The sequence below is a fragment of the Spodoptera frugiperda genome, chromosome 20 (genome assembly GCF_023101765.2).
Source record: "Spodoptera frugiperda isolate SF20-4 chromosome 20, AGI-APGP_CSIRO_Sfru_2.0, whole genome shotgun sequence".
Lineage (NCBI taxonomy): Eukaryota > Metazoa > Arthropoda > Insecta > Lepidoptera > Noctuidae > Spodoptera > Spodoptera frugiperda.
In genome coordinates, this window is record NC_064231.1 from 6917616 (window position 1) to 6938180 (window position 20565).

Sequence of the window (20565 nt, forward strand, 5' to 3'; positions counted from 1 at the left end):
CTACTCAGGTATATTGAGACTCAAGCTCAGTGCACAGAACAGCTGTTACTTTATAATAGTAAAAATAATACAATTTCTATTACAGTTCAAATAGAAATGTTCCTTAAGGCTTTCACAGAAAATTTAGTACATAAACTATCAATTATAATAAGCATATTAATTAATTTTATTACAGTTTTAAGCAGACAGATTTTTTATACAAAATTTTTGCTTAAAAACCAAGGGGAGTCCTTTGTTCAATAGTGAATGTCTATTGAAGGATTTTTTGACGATGACAAAGGAATAGAACAAGTAAGAATGACAGAAAACTGGTATAATGCACTACGATATGAGATAAATTTTGCACCAGAGTATATGTATACATAGAATGAAATACAAAAACGGGTAAACATTGAGGTCGAAAACGTGAACAAAAAGACAAGCATACAGGAACAAAGGAGAATAACTAATAACAGAATTTAACGAGGCTTGAAGTACAACACAGTACGTTTAAAGCCCAAAACTGTGCCCAAAGCTGATTTTGGTATAGGTATACCAACAAAAACCAAATAGCTTTAGACACTCTATCTGAATTTTTTCTACAGAAAATAAATCAATTGATTCATGCAACAGTTTCTACACAGTAGTGCTCCTAACGGTTACGTAGAAATTTAAGTTTTTCTATAGAATCGTACTAAACAAATATGTGTAACTGTGGAACTGCATATTCTGTTCGCTTTTTTTGTAGCTAACATTATCGAATAACTTCTGCCGCCTAGTTGAGAGGCGAGATGGATAATTAGACTCTGACTAAAAACCACCCATTCATACTCCTGTTCATCGAGCTGGAGCCCTGGCAATCCGCCGGTCAGGCCCCATCTGTGGTTGTCTGATGGCTCTTTGAAGTAGTACTTAAAAGAAGTATTACTTAAGGTGGATTACGGAATCGAAGATTATAATTCTTTGGTATTATCAAGACTCTTTTGAAAGTTTCTCTAGCATTATATTTTAAATAATTCGACGAATCCTTGTCCTAGCTTTGTTTTCTTCGATTGTCTGGTCATTGTGAAGTTTGAAGGTCCATCAAACGCTAGTTGGAGGTCCAGACAGTACTTCATGACAATACGTGTCGTGTCCGAGTATACTTATCAGCCCCTCAGCATCAAACACTTGACCGAGTTATTCAGCGATAACTCCTCAAGAGATCGATCGAAGCTCTTGGCTATGAAACCATTAATAAACGTAACTATATAATTATGATTGTAATTTCTATAGTGAAAGGTGTGAGAGAATGACTGTCTGTTTCAGAGTAATAAAAAAAAATGATTGATTGTAGACTGTAAAGTTTGGAAATAGGCCTTGAGAAACTTTGCCTAATTAAAAATGGATTATTATATTATGTACTACTTGGAAAAATAAAGGGTATGAAATAGCATAGTCATCTACACGAAGCAAAATTTTAATAATTAAGATTTTAAGCCGATAACAAAAAAAAACCTACACAAATGATTTCGAGACATTCTAATAGAAAGAGAAAACGTTTATTCTGGGTTGGGTTTTTGGGGAATCGGGGATTGGGAAGATTGGAAAGTGGGGTAACTGGGCCTCTGGCTACCTCGCTCACACAACGCAAACGTGTTGTTTCATGTCGGTTTTCTGTGTGGCCGTGGTATCAATTGTGTCAAACCAGCCGATTCAAGCCGAAGCATGGCTCTTTCACACTTATTCCTATAAAGTAACCAGTTGAGATTCTTGCTATTTTGAACTAAAATACTTAAAGCAGATAAATAAATTGTATAGAATGACAAACGGAGTTACTTCGTTAAAATAAATGTATCTTATAACAAACAGAATTGAATTCCAATGAAAGGGGAAGTGTTGTTTTGCTTCAGGTTATAGTGCTACATTTTGGTAACATGACGAAAGGTATAGATACTATCGTGTAATCAAAACATCGCAATATCTCTTCAAAAAAGGGAAGATTCTCATTTCATTTCTTTATTCTGGCTTTTGTATTTCACTTTTTAGAAAGGAGCATAAAACAAAAGCCATGCTAGAGAGTAATTAAAGAAAACCATAAAGTTTTTATTCAACCTTTTAGGTGTATAAAGAACAATGGCTTGCACTTATTTGAAAGTATAATAAAACAATTTGAGGTCAAAATGCATCTATTGCAGTAACTATGACATACGTATATGGCAAGCTGTCTCTATTCTAATTTACGAACAATGCAGTTAGATCCCAAGTGCGAATAGGTGTCTCGACGCGACGAACAATTCACATCAAGAGAACCCATATTAGGACCCCTGCAAGAGTTTACTCCAAAATGGTAAGAGGTCAGAAATTGAGTTCAGGGAACTGTTGTATTTCGTTTACGTCTACGATGTCCGGTTCATGAAATTAATTTCGGGTGTCTTATGCAACTGGTAAATGGAAAGGCATTTGTTCTGCAACGGGTGTTTTTGGGCTGACGATAATGTTGTATAATAATAATATAATTATGTTATAATGTATGTTATAATGTTGTTGTTGTTGTTGATATGATATTTATGAATGCTATGATGATAAACTTTATTTCGTATTATGTACGTAATTTTTTAAAGTTTTATTTTCTCAAAATTATATTGCTAAACGGAGGAAATTAAAGCCAGAAATTTCTACACAATACTTCGACCCCATGATCAATAGAATTTTACACATGTTTTACTTCCCAATCAAGTTTAGATTAAGATAAGAAGATTTCTTCTGATACAATATACGGCAAAAACACAACAACTAGGTAATGTTTGTAAAAGACAATATTGTAGTTAATGTCCATACATTACCTATTTTAATCCAATTCAATGGTTCAGTAATCAATTATCTTAATTAATTATTAATTAAACATTAACATACCAATGCACACGTATTTTAATTTAAAATCAACTAATAGAAATATCTGACACATAAATCTGAATGAACGATAATTATGTACATCTTAACACATGCATATTGCTAACCAAACTAAAAAACAACAAACTTAGCAGCATTTCTCTGTGTCCTAGTTTTTTCGTATAAAATAGAATATTACGCACAATGTAAGGTAAAAAGGCGAGTATGTTTTGAACGAATTTCCATGACTATGCACAGTACCATCCAAAAAACCATTTAACGTTATACATCGGTAGATGCGTTTTAAAAATTTTGTTTGTGAAGCCATCGCGTCCTCTATTATACTTTGATGTATACGCAACATTTGAATTTCAAGGGTTTTTGTAGCCTTGCACACAAAAGCATTTGTCAAGAGAGATCCGGATGAAAAATGGAAGTTTGAGTGTTCTTTCCCATAAAAAAAAACGCTCGGAAAAACTTGGACGAATATTAATACATTTTCCGAAGTAAAAAAATACGACATTTCCGCCAAGTGGCAGAACATTATGTCGCTCCCCTTATTGCAGCCAAACGATTGCAATAAAATATAGTTATAATGATTTCTTTCGTATTGTTTAATTGAGACTTGTTAAATGTACTGTGATAAATAAACTGTAAATCCGAATTTTATGTTCATTTTAATGTCTGCAATAAAAATGAATCAGATTCGTCTGCTTCAGTAATTGCGATGATGTGTGAGAATTGTTTACACGTTACTAATAACGAATTTCGTCACGGTTCAACGAAGTAATATTAAGATTGTCATACTTTTTCTTGCCGATTCGTCGTGTCGTAAAGTTGGTGACACTTTTACGACCAAACATAGCTAAACAAAAAAATATATCCTGTATCGCCAAATATCCTCGATACCCGAGACATTCGATGAAATCTATATCTCGTATCCCAGAACGTGATATTTCCGATATGAAAGGAGGGTAAGAGGCACCAAGAATTGAAGGTGACAGGTCACAATACGTTCTGTGTAAGTAAATCGAATATATACGACTTGTTTATATAGACTCTGATCGTAGGCTATCGTGTACCTTTCGAGGAAAACTTTTATTATTATTATTAGTTTCTGTCACGGAAAGAAATAGACACATAGATATGTAATATGAAGTCGATCCTATCGCTACCTATAACAGACAAAACATTAGCGTGCGTGATGTCTTGTTCAGTCATAACAAAGGTAACCAAAAATAGATTTATTGTGATAACAAAGAAGATTCATTTCACTTTAAAGATGTTCACTCCATTTTTGACTGAAGTCATTCAACTGTATGATTGATGGTTTAATAACCTCCCACTTAGTACTGCAGATCATTATGCCACATTCGAGTTCACGGTTAGGTCATTGATGTCCTAGCGTCATTCAACGACAGCTCGTAAAAACTTTGTTCCCACAGCGATTGCTTCAGTTGGCTATCTGTCATCTCTCTCTCAATAGATAGGTACTTAAACTAATTTTAAACAAATGATAATTCCGTTCATCGTCCATCATCGTTAAGTATAAAGAAATCGTTGACTCGTTTTTTATGGATATCTTTTTATTGGTTTACAAAAAAGTGTACCGTTCTATCTGACGTTTATTATTCTAGTCAAACACAAATATGGAGTTTCCTCAATTATCGTATTTTTCTTATGAGAGATAATACAATAATGCTTAGTCTAAAACTTATCTCTTGTGTACATAAACACTTAAATTCTACTACAATAGACTTAAGCTGACCACGCGTTACCTGAACTAACAAGCGCAAACAACAAGCACGACTTCAGTTTATTTATTTACTCACCGACTCCCCGCAGATTCACAATTGAAAAGATTTTCTAAAACACAACTTTTGTGAAAGTGTTTATTAATGTTTCCAGTTCACGTACTCATCTCAACTTTTAGACGAGTTGTTTCCAACTATAACGGGCTCTTTGTCATGAACTCAACGCTTCAAAGTCACAAGCCGAACCCCAGCTACACGCGAGAGCAAATACAAAAACATTAAGAGACATGAATATATTTCATTTGCCTTCTAGTAGCTAATAAGTCTCTCGTTTTACATAACTTGTCCCTACTTATTAGGGAGATAGGATCAACGTAATCTTAACTTACGCCTTTAATATTAAACCTGTTTAGATACAAACAAGCTTGATTTTATGTTTGAAATGTTACCGTAGCGAACATGAAAATGAGTCGCACGCTTCTGTTAATGAGCTTCCTAAAACAGTGTAAAATGAGATTTTTTATCTGGATTGACACAAGGTTGCGGCGTAAACAGGGCAGGCGTGTGTGTTCGGTAATGTCATAATATCACAGTTTTACGACGAGGCGTGGCGGTCGTGATGTAAACCTTCCAAATATCTACGTCCTCATCTAAGTACCATTCATTTACTTGGCATCCAGCTGCGCGTAAACAATGTTGCTATGTGTGGCATGGAACTAATTGCAACCGTGAGACAAGTGTGTCGAAATCAATAATGCGCCTAATTTACCATTAACCGTTAGTTATTTAAATTAAATTGGCATTTAGAAATTGGAAAGCTATTAAAAATAAAATTTAAATAATTTAAAATAAATAAAAAAGTTATTTGCTCCATTTAGCATCCATCTTGATTTATGATATTTTAATTGATTCGATTCGGTATTCAAATTAGTTAATCAAAAGCCGCCAGTTGCGTGGCAACCACCCCGTCGTTTTAGATAAACGTCAAAAGAGGAGTTTAACGTGATTAGCGTAAAATAATAGAAAGAGAATTATAATAATGCCGCCGTCCTTTGGCAAAATACTTCTACTATTTTCAGACAATACATATATAATTTATAAGAATCTATACCTAAGCCATTGGAATTTAATATTAGCCCATATTATACGTAAAATTGTAACGCGAAATAGTATTAGAAAAACCATTATATGAAACAGCAGTTGGAATGTTTATTTAAAATTCTATGAGTCAATGTTTACCCTCAATAATATTTCTTTTAAGGTTCAATAACCTTCTTATTGGATCTAACGTAGCAGATGTTACTTGTACAACTAGAACTTTGTTATTAAATCAATGATCAATAGTTTGATATCAAAGGGCTTTTCCGTTCTGCTTTCCCAAATATATTTTGCTCGTTGAATCACGCGCTATTTTTCAAACACCTTTTAGTAGCAGTATTTATTTCTGTTCACATTTTATGTAGCGTGTAACCTCAAATCTTATGTTCCGTTAAACATGTGATGTTTCTCAGAGGGGCTTTATTTTCATTTTCTACATTTTCCGTATGTTGGAATGGCATTTACGCAAGTACGATGGCGTCATTAATTACGAGCATTTTCTTTAATTATTTTTTATTTAAAGGCAGACAGCTTCAAACTGCTTTACGTATCTATTTCTTATAATATTTACTAAAAAGATTATACAAACGACCATCTAATAAAAATATACGAGTGTGTATTTCTTCGCCAATACGTCTGCGTCTATTGAATAAAGACCTATCACAACACAACGCAATTTTTTTCGCATTACTCGGATAAAATTGATCTTAGATGATCTCTGAGATCTTCTAAGATATTTTTGCGTAAAAATACCATGGTAATCGAATTAAATATTATTGGCCTTGGAGATTTTCGGTTGCTATACGAATTTATGAAGACTGGATTAAGAAGGTTTTGATTCTGGAACTATCTGTGCTTTGTATTCTGATATTATTATTGCATAAGACTCAGAACTGGGAAAGTGTGTATGAGATATTTGATGCATGCACCGTTACCTCCAGTTTTGGATAGTAAAAAGCCATGCTATGTATATATATTGCAACATTATGTAGGGTGCGGTGTGTTTCATGAATACTTCACCTCAACAGTAAATCACAGGCACTTGTCGAATAATAATATATGTTATGCGTATGCCCTACAGGCCTACAAACTCTCGGTCGTGGATCACAGCACACGACGCGCTCCACTGCCCCCAGAGATGCGGAACTAAACAGATCCAGACAAGATAATATGGCAAAACATCAAATCTTGTTAGTTGCTTCACAAAGTTGTAAGACAAATAGCCACATATATAGGGAGGGGAATAAAATCCTTGTGACTATAACAGTAAATTAATCAGATATTTTGGAAGCATAGAATCGTTAATTCTATTAAATACGTAAGTTTAGAACCTATGCCGAAGTTATCGTGACTCTCGCGTAACGTTAGTATTTAGTCGCAAATTATAATGCATTTAATGATTACTTAAACTATTCCTTAGTAACGATTTTGTTCCGAAAACAATTGCTAAGGACTGGGTTAAGTAACCATTAAATGACTCTGAGTGTGACGGTATGCAGGTAAAGTCTTATGTGCTTTGAAAGTAAAACTTAAACTTTTTCAATGAAAATGTAATCGCAATTTAATCATCATGCTCGTTCTAGAGTCATCACATGTATTCAATACCCAGTCACACTATTTGACTATAATTAAACCACTACGAGTATTGTCTAAGTACCCAACTACCAATTTGCCTAAAGCTTTGTATCACTCAGAGGTGACAGAGCAATATAACAGTAGGATGTCTACATCCCATCATTTCCTTTGCCGAGACTCCAATAAACGTTTTGAAGCGTTCCTCAGTCTGTCACCCTGTATTACATTACATCCTAGTAATACATACCGGCGTGATTTATTAGATAAAACGCTACCTGTGATAATATTACAACAATTTATCCCGAATTCTATTAGATTTGGGATATGTTTCCCATGGTATAAAGTATGATATAATTAAATGTATCTATTTGTCATGATGTATTTAAATTAATTCTGTTAAATTTTAGAATTTAACTGATAAATTTTTATATACATAAATACAGTACATTTCATGGGTCTAATTCTGGCCTGATGATGCGGCCTAGGATGAAGCACGTCTGCCCATAAGTAATCTATTCACTCGGGCCTCCAAGACACCCAGGTAACCCATCAGAAAACACAGACAATGGCAAAGAATTTCACATTTTCGCCGAATAGCACCCGTTCTTTAAATAATGTGGATAATTGTAATAAAGTTTTATATTTGTCACCTTCAATTTCAATAACAAAACCCTATGGATTGAGCCTTAACTCGGAATCTACTTAAATAGTTTTAGGTTTTTCCCTAGTCAGCCGAATCACACCACTTGAATGTTTTATGTCAATATTCCTCCTCAAATACTGATCTAGGGACAGGCATGTTTTCGCCAGACATTCTGCAGACGACCTTTAACGTATTTCATCAAGTTTTATATAACATATTGGATGGAAGTCTGCACTTACATAAGTGTTGTGTGCTCAACTGCTCGAACTACGATATTGTATCGTAAACTAACTCATAAAACAACTTTGAGGAATCGCCATTTTTATGTTTTCGAGTTTTAAGGTTGGTTGTAAACTTTGGTTCAGTGACTCTTGGAGCGTGCGGGCATTTTTAGAGCAACTTCTTATCTCTGCCGAAAATATTTAGGCTCTTTACATGTAGTGGAGTATTGTGACGCTTTGTTCAAGATTCAGGTGATTGTTAGAGCCACATATTAGCCTCGGGTTTGATCCGATTCATAATTCATATGAATGTTAAGTTTAAGGCATTAGAACTGCCTAAAAGTGGAAATAATTTAATGGAATCTACATATGTTTTTCCCCTTTTAGCAAGTTTTCATGCCACGTATTAATACATTTGCATGGAGTAAAAACACCTCGTTTATGATATGAAGATGAGTAAATGAGACTTGGACGACACATTGGTCCCGGCTGTCAAACATAAATAATCGCATTCATGACCGGTGTCTGCGCTTACCCTAATTTGCATCACAGACAATCCGTGCAGACTACCTGTCAGGCTAAATCAGTCAATCGCTTTCAGTGAACAAAAATTAACAATACATTTTCATTAATTTTCCATTTTTTCCACCAGGCGAGATGGTGGCCAAATGCCATCCTATTAATTAAGTACAAAATATGTATTAAGTAAATATAGAGATATAGTAGATTTGAACGACGCAGTGATCTGATTGTGAAACAAACTCTTAGAAAAATATTCATTGACCTATTTATTTGATTGATACCGTATATTTTTATTTTGTCAATTGTAACTGAAAAATACTTACAAGAGGGTAAGTTTGGGGTCACAATTAAACCATAAAATAAATACTATCATTAACTGCACTTAAACTATAAACAACAATAAATTGTATCCTCTATATGACTTTCAACAAAAACGATGCGTAAGTTCCTAATTATAATTACAGCATCGCATCATTGATTACCTACATGTCATCTTCGAAATTAGGCCTATAGAGACCTTGAAATATAACAATACCGGACCCCTTGCATACATTAGTCATAAATTAATTGTTCTCGCTCCTCTACTACCTATAACAAGCTAAAATGAATTTATGTTCCATAAAATTACTACGTATCGTACACAAGTGGTAATTTTCTAGTTAATTTAGGCCTTTAAGCGACGTTAAAAGCTCTCATGTACCTCAAAGAGTTACTAAGGTAATGGTAATAAACATTGTTGTTTGAAATTTTTATTTTCGAATATAATTGAAGTAATCACCTTTAATTGATTCTGATTGAGATTCCAAAAGTGTATTTAATCGCTGATGAGTTTGTATTGTAATTGGTTTTTATTAAGCAAGCAAGCAAGTCTGTCAGCAGACTAGTTGTATAGTAATTAAATAAAATTCGAATAACATTCTTATTTTTATTTATGAAACGCAACATATTTTAAACTTAAACTTTTGGATCTTACGGCCGTACTTTTTTCTATATGTATGTTTTTTGAAAAAATCGGTACTAACGAATAGTTTAAGCAATCGTTAAATGTCTGAATATGACCGTTAGATTACTTTTCTATACATACCGTTTAAACTTGCATTACCTATTTAAATTCTAAGACAACACACGATCAAAATACTCCGTGCTGTAATTTTAAAAGTAGTTTATTATAATTGTATTTAAAAAGATAATTTCCCTTTTGACCTTGGACTTTCCCCGCTATTAAAAAGTATATTCATAGTAATAGTAAAAAGTAATGTACTACACAAATACTAAAACGTAGCTCGCGTAACTACTAAGCTAAACAAACGTTCCGTTTATACAATAACGTTTAGCTTTGGCAAGGGACTGAGTGTACATTTGTGCGCTAGTGTGGACTGTGTACAGCAGAGATGGCAAACTATTGGCACACATTTTTGGGCACGATATAAATCACAAAAGAGGTCCCATACCAGTTGTAAACTCATCATTACTTTCAAAGACGAATAACATTAAACACTTTTTTTTAAGAGGGAAAAATCATCCAATGACTTCCCCGCCTTGGGCGAGGCGAGAGGGAGTGTCAGACTCTTACTGACTAAAAGCCACCCCGTTCTTACTCCTGCTTTTCGAGCCGGAGTCCCAGTAAACCCGCTAGGTAGTCCGCAGCTCCGGATCAGACATCTGCCCTACTGGGCCCCAACATTAAACACTTAGATAGATAACTTCAGTTCACCATGCATTTTCTTTAATGTCTATCTTTTCTTAAATATTTATCAGAAATACTACCTAAATCATTTTAAAAAAGACCTCAAAAAATCATATTTCTTTAGAAAATTTCACGTTGATACGTAAAGGTTCGCCATCTCTGATGTACAGTGTATCGTGTACAGTCAAGCACAACGCCGCATAAATTCAAGACGACAGTGGCGACAGCTGTTGAAACTACGTATTACATCAAACTTCCCAACTACGATATGAGCGAGAAATGCACTGCAACACTACCTATTATTGACACATGAACACACATTCGCGGTTGGAAATTAATTTAGAACTTGACTGTACTAACTATCGGTTCGTAAGTTAGACACACCTATTAATATTGACAATAGTATATTTGATGTATGAGGGTATTTCTATTTACGCCATTTTGGTGGGAAATAATGACTTCTTTGGGAAGTTCAACTTACAGTTTTAAAGTAAAAATCAATGGCTAGTTGCCGTGTGATTAAATATTTTTTCAAATGTTTACAGAGACAGACACTATGATACGGGCCATTTTACAAATTTTAGAGCGAAACTATGTAGTTCATTTACATTTATTACAATATATTTTTCTTATCATAAAACAGTCTATGACCACTTTGTATTCTTCATACAGATTGTTATTTCAGTATGTCTCGTGACATACTTTATGAAATTAGATCAAATATGTTTCGTCTAAAATTGCTGAATATTAAGTGTGGCAAAGTTGGGTGTCTTGCCAAAAAGGTCGCGTTCCAAGCTTCGTTGATCGCCGACTGAATTTAAGTACTTAATCTCAGCCTAACTCAGCTCTAGATCATTTAAATGTATATTTGTAAATGAACTTTCGGTGCAGCTCTATTGTGAATGCATTTTTTAAATTTATTTAAAGTTATTTTCTTAGTAACTTTTTTATGTATTGAAAAAGTAAGTTCTTAAAGTGCCATTCATTTTATTCAAATAAACTGTTTTCGAAATATTGTGTTTTTAAACGGTTAGGTATAAAGCTTAGGTCACATGCTAATATTGTTTACAAGTTACCAGTTAACCAACAAGTCAACAGTAAATATAATATTTACCCACTTATTCCCACTGAAATAGAAAAAAAACTTTCTTTTATCGCAACTATATCATAATCGTAAATACAAATCTGTATCGGAAACTCGGCCACTTCCGAAAATTGGTAACGAATCAAGTCTACCTAACTCTTACAACTACCTAACAAGGAAAGTTGAATAACATGAAATGAGTAACAGAACGATCGTGACGTAGAAGGGATTCCTTCACAACTTCTGATTATATAGGGAGCTAAGTTCATTGGAAAACATTCCCAAAGAAACTGGGAAACCGCAATCTTAGTAAACGAGCGATTCCCTCGTCTAGTCTGCGCTCAAATAAAATCTCAGTGCTTCTAGATAGATGAAAGTAAAACCCTATAGGTAAATTCAGTAGTAGCTGAAATATTTTTGTAGAATTGTGAATAAAATTCACATTTATATTTTATAGTTTTTCATTCCCTAGGCAATTTGTAAGCTACGTTTCAGCAAAGATTGAAGTTTCCAAAGCTGAAAAATTCCCTCGAGATGATGTTCTTGATATGATCGAATTTCGTAATTTTATTATATTTGAAGTTGCTGAAGGACCATATTATATAACAATTTGCAACACATACATTTTTTTTTAGTGTGAGAGAGCCATACCGTTGCATGATTAGGCCAGTTAGACCGGAGTGATACCACGGCCTCATAGACAACCGTGTGAAACAAAGCTTGCGTTGCGTCGTTGGGTGAGGCAGGTCCCGCAGGTCCAATTACCCCTCTTCCCAATCTTTCTGATTTCCCAACAACCCTAGATTCCTATCTCCCAAAAGGCCGGCAACGCACTTGTAACGCCTCTGGTGTTTCAGGTGTCCATGATCCGTATGATTGTTTACCGGCTTATACCATAAAAAAAAAACATTCATTATGAATCAAGGTTTTTAAAGTGCTTTAATAAAACATGGACCACTTCAATGTTCAGCCACCTTTTGAATTGCTGTTTATAAAGTCCTTTTAGAATACACATGCCCTACTTTTTCGGTGACCCAATCAGTGTAAAGTTATGTAACTAGATGATCATGTATATATCTGCATATTATTGGAATTTAGGGAGACTGAGTATGAAAGTTAAAACGAAATTAACATACTCGTGACGCCCTCAATCTCGTGTGCTCCCAAGGTGAAGGTAAATTAGTACTTCCATTTTGTGCTAGCTATTTTTAATACCCCTAGCATTTGTAGTTCCAAATAACTATTTGGAACTACAAAACCATAATTTAACATATTTAGACCTAACAGGCTACTGAGTACTCAACATTTACGATTGCAATGGTAGTTCCAAATATGTACAGAATTAAAAAAATTACAAGAGATAATTATACATACATAATCCCTTACAATTAAGATTGAACCTTTCTACTTAGCACGAAAAGTTCAAATTCCGACAAATCCTAGAGTTTTCAGACTTCGCAACTACAAAATCTTTGAGCCAAGTTTCTACCAAGCGCATAGTTTACGCGAGAAATGCAACGTTCCAATTATGAAAATGCAAAAGTACTAAAACCTTAAACTGTGATCTTCATGAGCAGTATTAAAACTTCGTGGATAGTTTTCGAACATTTAAAACGTCTGTAAGCTGTTGAAGTAATTGCTTGTACTGCAGCTGTTCAACGTTTGAATTCACAGAGTTTTTTACACTTTGGTTGGGACATTCATGTGAATAGCTAAAAGAATGGGGATTTTAATTAAAAATTCTTCAGTAAGACTTTGGGATATATCTTTTTGATTAATGATTGTACAATAACGGTAGTGCAAGATTCTACAAATAGTAAATTATTTCATGAAGATTTTGATATATCGCTAGTCATATTACTTGATTTTTCTTTTCAAATCAGAGTATCATAGAAAAACTGCGTATTTTTTCAAAACTATAAAATCTTGTTATCAAAAGGAAGTAATTCAACTAAAATCTTAACGCCGTGTCGTGTAAACACTTCTGTCTAGTGCGAGGACAAACTGTCATTTCCATTTAACATTAACATTCAACCAGAAGTACCTAAAGAAAAAACATCAGGAAAATAATTCCGTTACACGAATTCTATCTTCCGGGCTATCTATCTACTAAAAATATAACAAGACTAGATGACTCACACTTTTATGTTCTAATATTTACGTAACACTAACGTTTGATGCAAAAACTCATCAAGTTTAAGGCTACTAATGTATACTACAATCTATTTTTATCATCCTGTGTATAAAGTAGTGTCTCGTAAACTATGTGAATGATGGTGATAGAACAATAAAAATTCATACTCACCTGTTTTACCATTTCTATACATATGAGTCCCCAAAAACTTATTTAACAGATAGTTCATACAAATTACGTTCTCTATTTTTTATGAAACACATCAGCTTGTTTAGCGGATCTAAACGAGCTGATGTGTCACCTGATGGTAAGCAATCGCCGCCGCCCATGGATACTTGAAACACCAGAGGCGTTACAAGTGCGTTGCCGGCTTTTACGGAGTTAGGAAAATAGGGATTGGGAAGGAGAGAATTGGGCCTCCGGTAACCTCATTCACACAACGCAGGCGTTGTTTCACGTCGGTTTTTCTGTGAGGCCGTGGTATCACTCAGGTCGATCCGGCACATTCGTGCCGAAGCATGGCTATCCCACACTTTAAATATATCTGGTACATAGCGGCTATCCAGACATTGTGAAACAGGCACTAAAAGTACTATAACTCAAATATTTCGATTCGAAAATGTACCATCAATTAAAAATACACCAAGTACTTACTAAAAAACAATTAATTTTCAATTTAAGTGCAATCAATTCATGTTTTGACAGATGTGTATGAAGTGTACTAAAACAAACAAGTTTTTATTTAGGTATCACAAAAAACCGTTGGCAACAGCCGGCTGACCGAAATTTCGGAGTGCTGATAACATTTTATACAATAATTAATTTCACATCAGCGTCCATTTTCACGGCCCAATCCATTGATCAATTAGATTCGCAACGTTTTGTTTACGTCATGTCTAACGAAAAAATTGAAGGAATTATTTAAAACTAAACACGCTGAGAGTTTAAGGAAAAACAAATGGATTACGAAATTTGTCGATTCGCATAAGTTCTTTTAGTATTTATATGTTTTTTTTTTCTTTAAGCTGTCCTATAAGTTTATTAAGGTATTTTCCGATGGAGGAAGAAAAATGGAGCTAGATATGCTCTTACGATTTCATTCAATTGTAAGGTTTCCTCCTGTGTCGTGAGTGCGTTTACAAACATACAAGTTCACATTCACATGACACCTAGCCCCGAAATAACAATTTGTGGAGTGGTTTCATCCGGGAATCAAACCTGCTACACGTTGCGTATAAGCCGGTTTCCGAGCCACCGCGCCAACCGTGCAGTCAAATGTTAATGATCCCATAACAATATTGCAAAATATCCGCGCATACAAGTAATATTTTGCGAATATTTGATTGAAGATGAAGTACTTATGAAAAAGGGAAAGAAATATACCACAATCCAGATAGGAAATTAGTGTTAGTATTCAATTATGTAACATTGAATTACTTAATTGAATAAACCACTACCACAACATAGAAACCAACAGTTTCGTCAATTATCTCTGTCTCTAGTAGCGGTTTCGGTAGAAATTTCTCTATCATAATATAAAGATTTTATTCTCTACTTCAAGATAAAATCACGGAGTATTTTACTGTGAAAGTATACAAAAGTCGTTGCGTTTTATGAAAGGGTCATTCAGAATAATTTAATTTTTAAATCAAAAGGAAATTGTTTGTGTTTTGCCATCTGCCTCGCAATTTCTTCTTTTATTTAAACCAATTTGCTTTTTTTAATAAATTAATTGTTTGAATTTGTTTAACTCTTAACAGGAAGGTCCACCAGACCATGTTTACAATTTCACAGTGAAAGAAGAAAGGTACTGATGGTGAACAAACGGACCAAGTTCAAAAACCACACCGTCACAATTTAAACTCTTTTGATCATCCAATTAAATTTGTTTTCCAAAAAATGTTTGTAAAACTCAATTACAACATTCTCAAAAATCTGTCTTTTATATTTACTAACTGATGTCGTAAAAGGATTTCCCTTTTTACATTCTGAGTCTTCGCGGTAAATTGCGTAAACAAACAAACTGTAAAATCAGGAAAACATTTTTACACTACAGCATTTTCTTTATGCTAGAATAAACCCTCAATAAATTTCGAATTCTTTTAATCACCGTACTTACTTTAAGTTGCTATAAATTCGCTAAAATGAGGTACCTATTTCTTCAGAATTGTAGGCATTAAGCACTTAAGTTTCTAACTAAATACCACTGAAAATTAATGTAAATTCCAAGAATTCTAGCGTTATAGACACCCTTGGTGCCTTTAACAACAATTACCTACCGTTTAATAGGTGCTTCAGGTGAAAATCTTAAAAATATTTCGATAAAAATACTCGTAATATTAGTATCAGTCTAAAAAATTTGCTTACTTTGCACAATTTAGATAAAAATATAAAAGTTGAAGAAAGTTTTGCTTTCGATTTTCTCCGAACTTCTCTATGAAATTCTGTAATTATCGACATGAATAAACTCATGTTTGCGATCGGAGCGGACAGAAAATGTACATGATGTCGAAATAATTTTTATTTCATAAAATAAGTTCTATAGTTACCAACTCGTAATTATAAGGAAATTTTAAAGGACAACAAACTGTGCAAATACTTTTAAAACTTTGGCTAGTGGTATGCTCAGTGTTATTTTATAGTAGGTCGAGTATTTATTAATTTAAAACAAAATGATCTAAATCTTCGTCCAGCTTCCAAGTAATCCAATTTCAAAAAATATCTTCAGTAAGATCTCATTAATAAAACAAAAAGTTAGACATTATTATTACAGTGTTCTTACAGATTAATGTACCAAAAGTCGGCGTCAGCGTTATCACAAAAAAACAATTAATGTGGATCATCTTATGTAGCACATTACATCTTCATTCAACGAGAATATTATTACGTTCTACTTAAACATAGATAATACAACTAGTTGACCGTCAAAATGATCAAATCTTCTTTCTATCTACACCACAGACAATAACTTCTATACAGCCTGTTTGTTTTTTTTTATCACAAGTATTTTTTTTCTAAAAGTTAGGTATCTTCCAAACATTCCATTTTTAAATTTAAAAAAATAACCGAAGTGAAGAAATACGGTTAAAAAAAATTAAAAGGATCAAATTGACTTTGATTTCGAAATTCGAAAAGAACAGGTTGTATTATAAAACCTCTTTATGCAGTTTATTTTTTTTCTTTTTTATTTACAAGTCCTTGTCATATCATAATACCGCGAAATCATTTATCTATTTTGACATTTACAACCAAAACGATTTAACCGTGCATTATTGAGGACAATTTTTGTCGTAAAAATAATCTCTTCCGATTTTTTTAAAAATTAACATAACTGGTATTATTTTGTGTTTTATTGTAACTAAACATATGTACGTCTGTGTATACAGATGCGTGACATTTGCAAACGCTTAAGCGATAATTAATTACAAACAGTATTTTTGCATAAAATTTTGTTGTTAACGAAACAAAAATATATTTCGAACATAAATTTTATTTTCAAGTAATTCATTTCTAACATTGTTTTGTATTAAGTTAGTATTGATTTGTCGTTGACATTAAATGTTGATTATTTTATCAAATTAAATCATTATCGTTACTATCAACTTTTAATTGAATACAATTACAAAGTTATTAATTGTAACTTATTTGTTATTGAACCTAAAGATCTAAGCCAGCTTTTTGTTACCAACTTAAAAATACTATTCTAACGGCACAATTATAAAACTTATCAACAACGTTTGATAGTTGTCTGTTATTTCAAAATAATTAAGATTGTTGTTTTAACTAAGTGATAGAATATTCAAGAATTGAACTAGAAACTTTTGAATTGAATGTCGATAGATTAATGTATTCAGAGCATCAAATTAAACTTGATACTAATTCAATTTGAAATCAACTGAGAAGTACATTAATAATTACGTACTTTACGAACGTAAATCAACGAGAGATTGGAAAAGTTCCCATCGTTACTTCAATTAATGCAATTAAATATAGATCTAATTAACAAATACAAACAGTTAAAATTTCCATAATTTATAACAGAACAATAAAATCGAAATTACAGAAATAGTCTTAACTAACAAATAATAATATAAAGTGAGTCTTACCTCAAACGTCCAGCAGTTTATAAGATACGCACAACATAGATGCTTAATGATAACAACTACAACACTCGAGATAGCGGAGATCGAGGCACAACGATCGCGACTGGAGGAGCGAGTGAAGTGCGCGCGCGCCGCAGTCTGCCGGCGACCAACTAAACTATACCCCATTTAACATAACTGATCTAACATTGTTATTCCTAAGAGTTCAATGTTACGCTTTTGGTTCATTCAATTACGTTCAGCTCATATCGATAATTTGATTAAGTACTGTCGTGGTCTAGATTGCTAATTGTTATTACATAGAATTGTATTGGTATTTGATTACATGCCAATTGTACACAACTATCACAAATCGGGTTAATGTTGTCATATCTCTGGGTAATTACAGTTATTAGCTAGTTCCAATGTCCAATTACTTGTTTTGCAGCCCATTTTGTTTCAGATCCATGCGAAACAAATTGGACTCGGGCTAATCAACTTTTCTAATATATTTGTCATTTTTCTTACAAACAAATCTCATTCCGTAAAAAACAGTTATAAAATTTTGAAAGATACATATAGTATTCAAATATTTTGAACAACATTTGAATCTGCAAACAGCTTAGCAACACGAAATGAAACTGTATAACAAAATTCATTTGCCAAATGTGTTGTAAGAATTTCATGACATTCCCTTCTAGGTACATATTTGTTAAACCCAAGATTAGATGAAAAAAGTAGGTTTGTTTGAACGTACTATTAGCTATCATAGACACCTAGTTACTTGAGATAAAGTAGTTACCTACCAACGTCGAACGCTAATGGTTACTCATCTAACTATTCATTAATTTATCTAGTCTGTGTGAAAATACTATCATTAGAACTTGAGACGGGATATTTACCATGTTTATTTATGTCTATGAGTTTAAAAAACTTATGTGTGAAAATAGCTACTCGTACAGAAACGTAAACGATTTGCATAATTGATTTTCAATAAATTCCAACTGACCTACCAATCTAGACAATGTTTCGATAACTCTACTCTGTATTGTAAACAATCCAGACGTAAAAATAATCAAGACTTTACATTTAAAAGCCGGTTTTAGCCTCGCAAAAAATGTTAAAAATAAATTGTGTTATTCCAAGCGCCGGGATAACGTTTTTTAACCAATTAAATAATTGAATTGGTCCTTAATTAGTTCGGTGTGTACACGTGTCTGTATCTGTGTTCGATAGCTAAACGGTATACAGAGGTATTTGAACTTCTCAACAATTCGTATGGAATACGATCTTGACGTGATTTCTATAGTCAGGAACCTACCTGAATAGACGTACGGTACTAAGAAATATTCCTTTATGATGGTAATTTATTGTGTTTACTTACAATATTTACATAGCTGGTAAACTTTTACGTGTATTCAAATAATTTTATAGCTATCACATATTTTGTTACTTTAATTAAAAAATATGTGTGTTGACCTACTAATTGTGTACCTAAATAACCACCTGCTTTTTTGAACGGGGAAAATCATCCAATTACTTCTCCTGCCTTGAGTGAGGCGAAAGAGAGTGTCAGACTCTTACTGCCACACTCAGAGTCATTTAATGCTTACTTAAACTATTCCTTAGTAACGATTTTGTATGGAAAACAATTGCTAAGGACTGGTTTAAGTAACCATTAAATGACTCTGAGTGCGCGAGTTACTGACTAAAAACCACCCGTTTCTATTCCTGCTCTTCGAGCTGAGGCCCCGGCAACCCGTTAAGTCCTACGCGGCTCTATCTACTAAAGTACGTTCTTACCATGACAACCATTGTGAAGGAAATCCTATTATTACGAGTATAAAACTTTTATTGACTTTAATACTGCCTCATTCTTAGTACAAAAGCAAGAGGACCCTATTACCATTGGTCGACTAAGAAGTAAACTAGTCCTATTTGAAGTTTTTTATGGGGGGGAACCTTCATCGGCTTCTCCCGCCTTTGGCGAGGCGAGAGGGAGCGTCAGAGTCTTATTGACTAAAAACTAACCCGTTCCTACTCCTACTTTTCGAGCTGGAGCCCCGATAAACCCGCTAGGTAGTCCGCAGCTCCAGATCAGGCATCAGCCTAACCAGTATACCAATCTCTTTGACACTTATTACGTATTAAGTATATTTATTTATTTATTTAAAAAGCTTTATGCACATGTACATGGGTGGACATAATGCCGTTGGCATTTTCTACCTGTCTGACCCTTGGGTGGTGAAGAGAACATACCAGGCGGGTGCAAGGAACATGATAGATATCTAAAATGGGAAAAATAAGATGTATTTCGGACATATACACAATAATACATACCAGTACAATACATATATATATATATATATACATATATATATTTATAATAGTGATATAATATAATACGATACACACACATAAACACATACATATATAGATACATACATAAACATACTCATACATAACACATACTACATACAGAGAATAGTCAGTGTGATGAATCAGCCAACCTCTTTAGTAAAAGCTCGCGAATCTTCCTCTTAAAAGTTAAACGACTTGACACCATCCTGATATCCCGGGGGAGCGCATTCCACAGAAAAATGCCTTGCACAAAAAAGGAAGAGTGGAGAAAGTCAGTGCGATGAGTGGGACATTGAAGAAGTCGGTTATGGGATGAACGGAGTTGTTTGTTGTGGTTTGCGCAGATGTATTGGAAATAGGGGGACAGATAACTAGGTGAAGAAGGAGTATCAAGAAAGGAGAATAGAGTGGTTAGCGCCCTTTGCTCCCTGCGCTGGCGAATGGGCAACCACTTTAATTGCAACCTATGTGCAGAAATATGATCATATTTACGCAGGTTGAATACGAATCGAATGCAGTTATTCAGAAGTCGGTCAAGTTTATTGAGGAGATCT

The 20565-nt window shown here is 33.7% G+C and overlaps 1 protein-coding gene across 1 annotated transcript in view; it reads right to left on the reverse strand.

Annotated features, from left to right (window-relative positions):
- LOC118262013 (transmembrane protease serine 9) overlaps window positions 1-17823 on the reverse strand; it is a 71284-nt gene extending 53461 nt beyond the window's left edge. The window contains exon 1 of the mRNA XM_050701065.1: window positions 17675-17823. The gene's annotated coding sequence lies outside the window, so the exon portion shown is untranslated. The remainder of the gene's footprint in view (window positions 1-17674) is intronic.
- Window positions 17824-20565: the final 2742 nt, after the last annotated feature.